Here is a 12,761-nt window from a genome sequence, read left to right on the forward strand (position 1 = left end):
ACACATGGCAGTGAATCACCACTGAGCTAACTGTTCTCTTTGTTGTCAGATTCTCAGAGCTTGAAAGAGTGGAGGAAACTTTAAATCAACTCTTAAAAATCATAGGCAATAACTGCAGCATCAAAACAGCTGAGATGTTTCAGGACGGCACTCCTGAAGCTAACACACTATCTCTCTCATCTCTAAGTTCTACACAGATGTTGCTTTCGATGGAAAAGTAAAACAGAAATTATTATACATAAGTAAAAATGTCTCAGAAAGTATCAACTTCTCCTCTGTCCATCCTAGTTTGCTTTCCATAAACACTTGCTCTACTTGCACTAACAAACCAAACTGCTGAAAAAGATGCATGAATGTTTCAACATCTGAATTCTGGTCTCAATAGGTGAAGTACTGGTGTGAATTTGGGAAGTCATGGAGACTGTGATTCCATCATAATGTGCCCATACATACATGGAAATATGGATGCTTTCTTAGGATCTCTAGTCATCCCTGACTCTAACAATGATCGATGAGCAGGCATTGCTGTTGCTCATTCAATTCAAAACCTTTTCACCCAATCCAGTTGTATCAGGTCATCTTCGTCTCTAGAAATAAAGATAAGAAAAAGGAAATGTTGATTGCCTTTATTATTGAATCAATATTGTTGTTGTATGATGAATTCTGAGCAAGTGGTCGCAAAGCCACAAGGGCTTCTTTAATGAACAGTCTCAGTATCTAATAGAACATATAATTTGCCTTTTATTTCTCACTGCCTTCCTTTTCTTCTCCTTCTTTAACATATTTAATTTATTCTTTTTCTATCTACTATACATAAGAAGATTTATTAAGGCAACTTCTGAGAAAAAAAAGAGTTTGGAGCACAACATCGCCTGTGTTTGGGGCAGCATTGGGAGTTAGAAGATAAGAGTCCATCAAAGGCTCCATAGAGAATTTGGCATTGTACTTAGTTGTAGGGAGTTAAATAATGTACGGGTCCAATACTTACAAATCATGTTTCCCAAAGAAATATTAAAAGAAGCAATTATATAAGGACTCAATACATGTTGAAATTAATTACTTTTCCATTTTCTGAATTAATACAGGAGATGAGAAAGCAAACGTTTCTAAACAGTTCAAAATTTGACTTTACTACTTGACACTAATTAGTGGATTATTGTAATTGTGGCGAAAAGGGAAAATGTGAACTATTAGTTATTCACTGGAGGTTATAATTTCTAATGCAATTTTTCTAATTTCTTCCTCATTTAAAAGAATAATATATCCATGTTACAAAGGAATACACAGGCAATATCTATGTCTATATTCTACTTTTAATTTAGATTTGTGCTTAAATTAAACAATAAAATAATGACATTTTTGGAAATGCAGTTGAATATAAATAAAAGGTTTCTCTTGTAGCAAAATAGAATTTACCCATACTTGGGAAAACCCAAATTTAGTAAAGGATCTATGGACTGGATTTTTTTTACTGAGAAATTACAATGAATTTATACCATCCTGAATGTGTTTATCCATTATAATTTTAGAATATATTCATTTGTTGTGTGTGGACCTACCCTTTCAGTGTGTTCTAAAACAAATTTTTCATTATGCAACCAAACATATTCTATTTAGAATCACATAAGGAGAAAAATTAATTCCCAACTTTTGGAAAATGGTCATACCTGCCTTAATATTAGTTTCCTGATACATGAAGCATAATTTTCTGTTGTATTCCTATATATACTACTCTTTTAAAAATAGAGCACTTGGAAGCATGATAGTATTATTACTAATTCACTATACAAAATTCATTGTAAAGAAAAGGAGTACTAGTATTAATGTTATAGGGCAGGGCCAGGCACTTTGACATTGAAAAAGGAGACACTTGAGTTGAAATATTCTATCATTAGCTATGACATGTGTGATACTATGCTGGGAAAAATGGCCCAAGTGTGGAAGGCAATTATATTAACTCAAGATTGTAGCAAGGTACATTTTTATTTATTTATTTTTTTTTTACTTTCAGGCTTGCTTGTGAGACTGTGGAATTGTTTGAAATAAACAGATGAATACTACCTGAAGATGTAACATCTAAGAAAGCTCCTTTGCATTGTACATATCATTTAATTGTTCCAAATGTTCCTTGCAGTCAATTTGAGAGTTTCTGACAACAGATATATAATGAATAGAATAGGTAGTTCCCCGCCCCAATCCCATTCTCCAAAATCTGAAGGAAGTTAACTTGTGAACATTTAACAGTGAATGACAAATAAACTTTGCAAAATTAGAAAGGCTTGTAGACCTTAAGATCAAGTCACACACAACTTCACTGTTTCCAAAGAGATATGTAATGAGAAACAAGCAAGGAAGATGCAGCAACTTTCAACCATGAGGAAGATTCCATCTGCCGTTCTGAGATGTACTGGCTGATGTGCAAGAATCAGAGAGTAATACTGGGGGAAAGGGCAGCTCCCCAAAGGTAGAAACCTTGGAGAATGTGCACCGCAGTCAGTGCCATGACCATGAGAAATTGTATTCTCTCTGGAACCTGAATTAGGCTAATACAGATCATTTCTAAAACTCCACAGAAATATTCCTGCTTTACTTACTGTGGTATGAGGAGCAGGTAAACCAGCCAAGTCACTGACAGCATAAACTTCTGAGGTCTGAAAGTAGATCTCTCTCTAATTACATTCAGACATTAACTTGTAATCAAATAATGACTTATATGCAAAACTCAAAACTATAGGATTACCAGGAGAAAAGTTAGGGAAAATGCTTCAGGACATCAGTTCAGTGAAGGATTTTTTCCAGGTAAGAATTTGATGAAAACACAGGCAATAAAAACAAGGATAGAAGAAAAAGAACAATCAGTAGAGTTATCATAAAAGCTATAGAATGGGAGAAAATAGAGCAAAGGATGCATTCACAGAGACCTAATAGCTAAAATGCATCAGGAACTGAACTAATTCAATAACATAAAATTAAATAAAATAGGCAGAGGAATTAAGTGAACCTTTCTTAGAAGACAACATAAAAATGGCCCAATGTACAGACTTATACCACAAATAGTCAGATTAATTCAGAGGTTTTTGGTGGATAAGAATGCAATTTAGTCCAGCTATTTAAAAAGAAAACAAAAAATTATAACTACTGGTTAGTTATTCAAAAGCAATGAAGTCAATTTGTAGAAGAGGTGGGTTGATCTTCTGTTTCTTACAACACTATTCAAAATGGCAGAGCTAGGGACTTAGCTCAGCGTCTACCAATGGAGGAATTGAAGAATGGAATGTGTCCATACTCAACCAATCCCAAGATTTGTGATCTTCACAATGGTGCTTGCTATCTGGGTCAGCTGCATCTGTCCTAAATGTGATAGACGATAATGCATCTGAACGGCATGTCATGCTTCACTAATAGTCAAGCCCTGGGATTGTCAACCTCATGCCAAATTTGGCTGAGTTGCCAGGAAGAAAGTAAAGGATTGAAGCATAGGCGGGTTTATGAAACAAACCGAGACTAAGCCAGTTGTGGATTGAGGGAACTCAGATAAAAATATGATGAGTGATTAATATCCATTTTTAAACTAGTCAAAACTATAACACATGGTTTGGATGGATATTTTTGGTCTCTAAGTGAGCTCTTAAACTTACAAAACAAACGATTGGTTGCAGAAGGTAAGCAAAGTTAATCACTTATGAGTACATATTACCTATTGAGGTGCACAGTGGAAGATAAGGTTGGATAAAAAACCAAAAACACCTGAAATCTATTTTACTCAGTATGCACGAGGAGTGGGGTTAGATTGGGTGACTGAGGTTTAATCCTTCAGGTCTTTCAAATTCAGACAAATGCTAGTGGTACGAGGAAGAATTGTTCCTTACATTTGAAATTGTTTAAAATAAATCTGCAATCTTGCTTTTCCATGACCTGATGTGGATCCTAGAAGAACCCACAATGCTAAAAATCGTTCAGGAGACTGCTATGCTGTAGGCAAGGGAAATACACTTGAAATAGCAAGGTATCGGCAATCAATTATCTGGAAAAGAGTAATGATACTGTTTCTACTGTGCTTGGACTTATCCAGGATTGAATGACTAGTGCAAACTAAGGGAACTAGAGTGAGTACCAAGAAGATTCAGCAAGTCCTGCCACCTTCAATCTGTCACCAAGGAGCAATTAACTGACCATTTATTGGAATTCTTACTTGACTCCTATAGTAAAGAAGTTGCAAATACATCAGATGACTGCTTATCTTCTCTGTCATGAGTGTCTCTGTATAAAGGGTCCCAAATGAATACAAAATTCACACTTAGGAACTAATATGTCTTTAATTTGTCCCCTTTAACACTTGTTAATATTTTAACTAGGCAGCTTGCTTCCTTTTAGTGCTATCTGCTGGCAGTAGTGGCTGTACTTAGCAACATTTGTCATGTGTGAATGCTCAATACTGAGTTTTCTGAAAAACAAAATTTCTAATACTCAGCACACCCTGGTTGCATAAGCGCGGTGAAATGGCTCTTCTCTTTATGGAATTGGGTTGGTAATTGTGACAAGGTCACACTAACAAGCTCAGAACATTAGGAGGTCCTTACTCAGGGTTCTGGGGGACAACAGACTGAGAATAGTCGAACTTTTCTCCTGAGAATCAGACGTAACTTCTGCTCCCTAACCTGGTGTTTTTCTGGGTTTCTTGTGGTGAACTATGTCTGAAACCAGTCATCTGAAGGTTTAGGTAAAGAGAAGTACAAAATTCCTCAAGGTAGGAAATGGCCAAACTAAAATTTCTGGTTGGTCATGTTGATCTTCTGACTAAACGAACTACAAGTAATTAAAAAACAGTCAAGGAGGGAATAAACGTCATGTGTAGGAAAGGCAGCTTGGAATGAGAATTTAAGAAATGTCTACTTCAGGGCTGGGGATATAGCCTAGTGGCAAGAGTGCCTGCCTCAGATACATGAGGCCCTAGGTTTGATTCCCCAGCACCACATATACAGAAAACGGCCAGAAGCGGCGCTGTGGCTCAAGTGGCAGAGTGCTAGCCTTGAGCGGGAAGAAGCCAGGGACAGTGCTCAGGCCCTGAGTCCAAGGCCCAGGACTGGCCAAAAAAAAAAAAAAAAAAAAAAAAAAAAAAAGAAATGTCTACTTCAGATATGTGATATTCACGGGTTTCTGACTCTGAATCTAGATCAAGGAGCCATTCCAATCATCATTTTACTCTAAAATGAGGGGATAAACATGGAGCTACTTGAAGCTCACTGAGATTTTCATCTATTTGTCAAACGATCCCCAAAAGGCATGATGTCTACCTTCATTTCACACCATTTGCATTTGGAAAATGTGGAATCTAAGTGAGACATTAAGATTTGATTCATCACCGTTTTCTGCAGGTGTTGCACAAGCCTTTCCAAACATATGTTTCATCTGCGGCACATTTCCAAACTGGAGTATTATTAGAAGGCGACCGAGCCAGGAAGAGGATGGAGGGTAATTTTCAGTGCTCAAAACACAGGGGTAATTAGAAACCATCCCTCTCCTCTGGCTCTTAATCCTGTTTCCTGCCTTTCTTTCCTATTCTCTTCACCTCCGCCCTCAATTCTGCTCTTCTTTTTTTCACTTTTTTCCTTTCTCTTGCTATCTCTAATTGTATCTATTATTTTCCCCTCTGTTTTTTGAATCTGATTCTCCAAAAAGGAACACAGGGTTATTGGCCTCCATGCCAACTACAAAAAAAGAGGCTCCAGTATGAATGTATAATTAACAGAAATCTGCGTTTTTTTAAAAAAAATATTTGTTTTTCCAAAAGCAAAATGGAGTTAGAAATTGGGTGATTGGAGAACTTAGACACATATGCATATGTATTAGAAAAATAATAGTTTCTCAAAAAAATGCCTGAATTTCTTTACTTACACTATCTTGGTATTCAGAACAGCTAAGCTTAACATTTAAAGTTCCAGGGTTTCCCTTATGCCCTTCAACCACTTTGCATATTAAGACCTGGGATATATCAAAAGTTGCATGCCATCTCTAAGTAGAATATAAGATAGCTATTAGAAACTCAGGTCTTAGTCCATTTAAGGATTTAATGATGTGTCAGAAACTTAAATTGACTTATATTTGCAAGAGGAAATATATCTGAGGTGAAGTCTGTGAATAGGTCAGGCTCAGAAGCAGGCCTCAGTTCCGGGCCCCTCCCTCCTCCCCTCCCCCCCGCCCCCCGCCCCCCCCCCCATCCTCCTCTTGAGGTAGGGGATTAAGCCCCTGTGATGTCTGAAAGCACCCTCTTTTCCTTGCTCTACTTTGCCATGAGAGTCACCCCGGTGACTCCTGGACTGGTGGAATTTCTAAGGTTATGTAGTGGCTTCTTATTTTTTTTTAATGTTTCATAATGATTGCTACTGAGTCTTGGTCTCTGTGTTTTTCTGTCTCTCTCAAACTCTCTCTCTCTCTCTGGTTCTGTCTCTGTCTCTCTCTGTCTTTCTGTCTGTCTCTGTCTCTCTCTGTCTCTGTCTCTCTCTGTCTATGTCTCTGTCTCTCTTTTCTCCTTCTTCCCTCTCCTGATTAGCACCTATTCTCCCTTTTCCACAATTAGCTATTAAATGGGCATCTGAACCTCTGTAAACTAGTTTAATTTTGTAATATTTTCTTTGATTTAAAGAGAGATTAGTGCAAAATCAAAACTAACCCTATCTAATCAGCCAAAAACTGAGGTCACTTACATTTCTCAAAAGACTTAGTTAATCACACACACACACACACACACACACACACATCTAATGTTTTAACGTCATGTTATGTATGCTTATGCATGTTATATCTGTTTCTTCTGTGATATATATGGTTTATGTTTGTTTTGATATTATATATTGTATATATTTTATAGTATACATCTAATCTTATGTATATATTCTTGTATTTGACTTCTTTGCTGCCATATATATACACATATACTATATATGTATATGTGTGCATATATATATATGTGTGTGTGTGTGTGTACTATTGAAGTTTACATACCCTTCAAAAACTGGGATCTTCTTCACTCTTATGTAAGGCTTCTCCTGACAATGTCATTGGAATAAATATTCCTTCTTTGTGATCTCTTTGCATAATTTTAATGTATAGTGTGCTTTGCTCTAGAACAGGTCCACTTTTTAAAAGGTTTACTTTAAAAAAGTAAAATAGTGTCTGGGCTGGGAATATGGCCGAGTGGCAAGAGTGCTTGCCTCATATATAAGAAGCCCTGGGTTCGATTCCCAAGCACCACATATATAGAAAATGGCTAGAAGTGGTGCTGTGGCTCAAGTGGCAGAGTGCTAGCCTTGAGCAAAAAGATGCCAGGGACAGTGCTTAGGCCCTGAGTCCAAGGCCCAGGATTGGCAAAAAAAAAAAAAAAAAAAAAAAAAGGAAAATAGTGTGTTTTCTCTACATTATGCATGCTTACTTGAAGAAATTTGAACATGAAAGTGGTAGTAGAGTTCTTATAACCAAACCCAATTATTTTCAAATAATTATCATTAAGCTAATATTATTGTCAACACTTCTCTTTGTGTATGTATAAATATAAACGAAAAAATTAGGTGGAGATGATAGATAATAAATAAATGCATACACATACATGCAAGTGAGATTTTACTAAAACAGGATTACATAATTTGGCTTTGTAGTAATTATTAAATTTACCATAAATTGATCAAAAAGAAAAAAAATGGAGCAAAATAAATAGCTAACTTTATCTTCAGAATTGAAGTTATTAGTTCCCCTAAGTTCTTTCTAACTAAAATTTATGTGTTTTTATTAGTCAATGATTTCAGTTTAGACCTTGAGGGGAATGATACAAGGAGACTTAACTACACTTACCTGACTTGTCTTCTATTTCTGTACTTTCACTTCTCTATTTTATTAGATTTTGTGGGGGGCATTAATGGGCGTTATGTAACTTGGAATTGATAGACAAGGAGTCTACCAGTTGAGTCATGTCTCTAGTCATTTTTGTTTTAATTATTTTTTCAGAAAGTATAATACTCCTGTGAACATGACATGCAAAGCTGAGATTACAAGCATGTACCACAATGGCTACTTTTTCTTTGAGGTAGTGTCTTCCAGATGACTAGATGGATTCAAGTCTCAATCCACCTATCCCTGCCTTATAAGAAGCTGGGGTTATTAATTAATATAAGCTTCAATTCTTTTCTTTATTAGGTAATATTAACTGCACAATGATTTTGTGGCATTTATTCATAGGCATGTGATACATTTACTACTATTTTTACCTCCTCTAAATCTTCAAAAGGAATGTTCCCTTCCCAAATAATCCCCATTTTAATCACATAATATTCTTATTGTTAGGTATAAATTCTGTAGATGAGAAAGAACATGTGATAGTTAGCTTTCTCATTGTGTCATACTTTGTTTAATCTGATGATTATTAGTTTCATCAATTCTTCCGGCAGATGATATAAATTTCATTCTTATTTATTGATGAATAATAATTTTATATATTTATAATATTATGTAATGATATATAATATATATCTTATTATACTGACTGATTCCGTAGTTGGGAAACTGTCATGAGTGCTACTATAAATATGGGCATAGGAAGATTTACTTGTATTTGATATACTCATAAGATAGGTATAGCAGGATTATAGGATAGTTGTAGTTTCTTGAGGGATATCTATATTGATTTCCATAGTGACTACAGTAATCTACATAGTTTTAGTCCATGACATACTCTGTGTTTAGCAGTCACCTAAGCAAGTTTGGAAAAAATCTATATCTTTCATAAGGAACTCTAAATGAAGTAATCATCTTGATTAACTTAGGTCAAAAGTATTCTGACCTTCAGCTACAGAAAATCCTATATAATTGTGTGGGTTTTTGAGTTGCCTTAAAGTAATTCCCTGTAGTTGTCAGAATTTCTGCATGTCCCTAACCTCCCGATAGATACTACTGTCTACAAGATTGATGGCTTCACCCAGTTATGTTACACATACCCCTGCAAAATACAGGTGTTTGCCAAGCAATGGCTGACATTTATCAAGAGTCTTGCCTCAGGATTATTTCTGTTTGATACTGGCTAGAACAGGAATTCATTATATGATCATCTGTTTTCATAAAGGGTACATTTTTCATAATGTATTGAATTTTTACAATGAGTGCTTTTCTAAAAATAACTTTTGTAAAGGATGGTTTACATTATTAATTTGAAATACTCTAAAATAAGACTACGTTCATCTTTCTTTACTGAGCCAATTTGACATTCCAGAAAAGAAGGGAAATGATAAATATGTGTTCCTTGTAGAAATCACTAGGTTAAACTATCTATGTATTAATATTTAATTTTTATTCTTATATAAACGATGTTGTCACTGCACATTAAATGACACTTTAAAGATGAAGTATGATGACTGTTTTCTTTTCTACATGATTAGACCTGATAAGTGTCCAGAGGTGTCATATGTAAGGCAGATGAAATAAATGAAAGTCCCACGTAAATTAAGCTTTTATGCATATTTTAAAAAAGACCTTTGGCAAACTGACATCTCTGTGCATTGTCGGCCAGAGCAGAAGCTCAGTATTGACCCACTTTGACTGCTTAGTGTATCCAGATGCTCCAGTGATCTGTTGAGTGGAGACTAAAGAATATACTAACATGAAGACAGGAGAACTCAAAAGAGGACATACAAACAGCAAATAGCATAGGAAACAATGTGTTCAGCTTCACCAGCTATTAGGAAAAATACAAATTAAGTGGGGAATTCAATACCCCTAGATAACCACCTGAATGACTGAAATAAAAATTAAAAAAAATAATAGTAATAACATTAGAGGCATAGGTGGATCATTGCTACCTTACAGATGAAAATATCTAATAGTGCACCCACTTAAAAACAGCTTAGTCGTTTCTTATAAAACTATATATGCAATTACTGTGCACTCCAACAATTTTACTCCCAGGCATTTATCCTAGAGGAATAAAAGCGTATGTTCACATGTGCACAAATGTTTATGACAACTTTTAGCAAATCCTGGAAATATCCTTGATTCTTGACTGGTTTTAAAATAAGCAGAAAAAATTAACCATGCTATGTCCATTTTATTAAACACCATGTAATCAATCAAAAGAAAGAATTGGTAACCACAATGAGATGAATGGTTCTTAAGAGAATGGTAACTTACCATGCCAGAACTATCACTTAACATGACTAACATGTTAACTTAGAGGAACCATCTTCATAAAGTATCCCCTCAAGTTTGACAATCTAGCATAGACTAAACATACATTTTAATCTCCAAAAAAGTTTGAACAGTATGTAGTAACATTTCAGATACACATCTGAATATACTACTATTCATAGATATATAGGGATCTAAGCATGTTAGAATTACTTAATATAATAGTGGCTTATTTCACCACAGTTATAAAGGTTTTTTTTTTAATAGTTTGACTTACAAATATATTAAATAAATTATGATTTCAATAAAGATCAATTTCCTACATAATTTCTTGAAACCAATTGTCTTGATAAAATACAAAATCTATCCTTTAAGCCTTGATTTACAAATTTTATTAATCATATCAAATGTTTTTAAAATAATTTTCTCAGTATATAGAGAGAGAATTGAATTCAGTTTCAGGTAATTACATTAAAATTTGTTCTTTTATTTTGACCTAAGATTTTTTTTTAGGTAATTTAAAAAACAGAGTCAGCATAAGCATACATGTTTCCTTTAAGTTTTATCTTTTGTATTTCTCTTTAGACTTACTCATACATTTTACCCAACTTCTCTCACTTTCTGCTATTTTTCTCATCACTATCTTTCAATTTTGGAACAATCTTGAAGGACTTAAGCTAGCTTTGCAAAAATCCTTCCTCCTATAAGAGCATTTCCTTTTCCCTTTAACTTTCACCTTCAAAATCATGTTCTAAAAACCTTTATATCATGACTTTTATATTTCCTGATTCCTTTATGTTTCTTATTTCTGACATTTTTTGAAGTATTTTTTTTTACATTTTCTTCTCATTATTATTTTTAAGTGGCTATCCAAAGGAGTTACCATTTAACAAAGCAGCTTATGAAGACAATATATGTTGATCAATGTCACCTCTTTCAACACTCTCACCCACCCCTCCCATATTCATCCCTCTGCACTTTGCTTAATTTTGTAGGACCTACAGGGGATTCTTGACCATGCTCTGTTCTTCTCCTTTTTATTCATCTACACCTTTTCCTTCATCCTACCCTTTCGAGTACCTGCTTCCTCTTGTTTCATTTTGCTGAACTGTGCTTCTGTAAGAAATTACAGTATTTGAGAGCACCATTGAATCACGTTTCGGTTAATACAATTGGATACACTTGCATACCACCCAATCTATTTACTTATAGATTTATAAGCTGAATCTTGCTTCAACATATTAGAGAACACATGCATCCTGTGTCTTTTAGGGGCTTGACTTCACTTAACATAATTTTTCAGATCATTTTTTAAGAAATGGAAAGACCTCATGATAATTTTCATAAAACTTTAAAAAATTTTATTTATATTCTTATTTACTTTTTATGTATTTTAAGTCCAGAAATCTTTTTTATTTGATTACTTGTTTTTGAGGTAATGGGGGCTTGAACCCACGACCATTCCACAAAAGTACTCTATGGCTGAGCCATTCCCCCCAGCCTGAACCCAGTCAATATTTTTTTTCCTTGAAGAAATATTTAAAGACTGGGAATATGGTAGAGTGCTTGCCTAGCATTCATGAAGCCCCTAGGTTCCATTCCTCAGTACCACATCGACAGAAAAAGCCTGAAGTGCAGCTGTGGCTCAGTTGTCATTTTTTAAATTACTGTCTGCCACACTTGTTTCTGATATCTGAAGACACCAGTACCAAAAGAGGTAGGTGGGAAGGAGGGGCAGTACAGTTTAAGAAGTATGATGTCTGAGGTAGGCTCCGGTGGCTCATGCCTGTAATCCTAGTTACTCAGGAGACTGAAATCCAAGCATCACAGTTTGGTGCCATCTTGGTTAGGAAAGTCTGGCTCAAGTAGTAGAACTCTAGCTTTGAATACGAAAGCTCAAGGTCAGCACTCAGGCTAGAATCTGTAAAGGTTATATATGACAAAATATGTAAAAAGGAATACCATTTACCAACTACTGGGCAAGATTTAATCTAAACCCCACACCCTCCCCCAAAACAACAACCATTAGAGTGTAACAATTACATTTTATCCAGGTGTTGGAATCAGAATTGACATGTAAACAGCCTGTGAAACCTGAAACAGGTGAGACAACTTAGTCTTATTGTAGACTGTAGAAAAGATAGCCTTGCTACAACAAGGCCTCAAAACATTGGTTTAAGACTCAGAGTTGTTCCTCTCCACAGAATTTTTAGTAAAAGGAGAAAAACTCATATGATCTGAAGGGAAACCAGAGTCCCTATAAAACTTTTAACTTAGAATTATTTTCTGATGAAATGATGACCTTGGAATAATGTCATTCTTAAATTGTTCTATACAAAAATACTTTCAAAACATACTTCCTAATGGACTCAATTATAAGAGAAGACTGGGTTCTAATGATACTTGTTTGATGAATATTACTATTCATAAGACTTCTTTTTCTTTAGTTCTTGAGTTTCAGGATAATTCTTTAGTGGCTGTATTTAGTTTAACGTGCTTGATCTTTGGAAAACTAGTTTTGTTAGAAAGGACAGAACAGAGAAAAATTAATGCTCTCTGCACTAACACTACAATAAGAAATGTATGCACCACTT

General features: G+C 35.0%; 1 non-coding gene across 1 annotated transcript; it reads right to left on the bottom strand.

Annotated features, from left to right (window-relative positions):
* Nucleotides 1–12,309: 12,309 nt before the first annotated feature.
* On the bottom strand, nucleotides 12,310–12,424 carry LOC125364301. The gene has a single exon (XR_007213464.1). It is a non-coding gene; the product is annotated as a U5 spliceosomal RNA (small nuclear RNA).
* Nucleotides 12,425–12,761: the final 337 nt, after the last annotated feature.

Source organism: Perognathus longimembris, chromosome 15 (genome assembly GCF_023159225.1).
Source record: "Perognathus longimembris pacificus isolate PPM17 chromosome 15, ASM2315922v1, whole genome shotgun sequence".
NCBI lineage: Eukaryota > Metazoa > Chordata > Mammalia > Rodentia > Heteromyidae > Perognathus > Perognathus longimembris.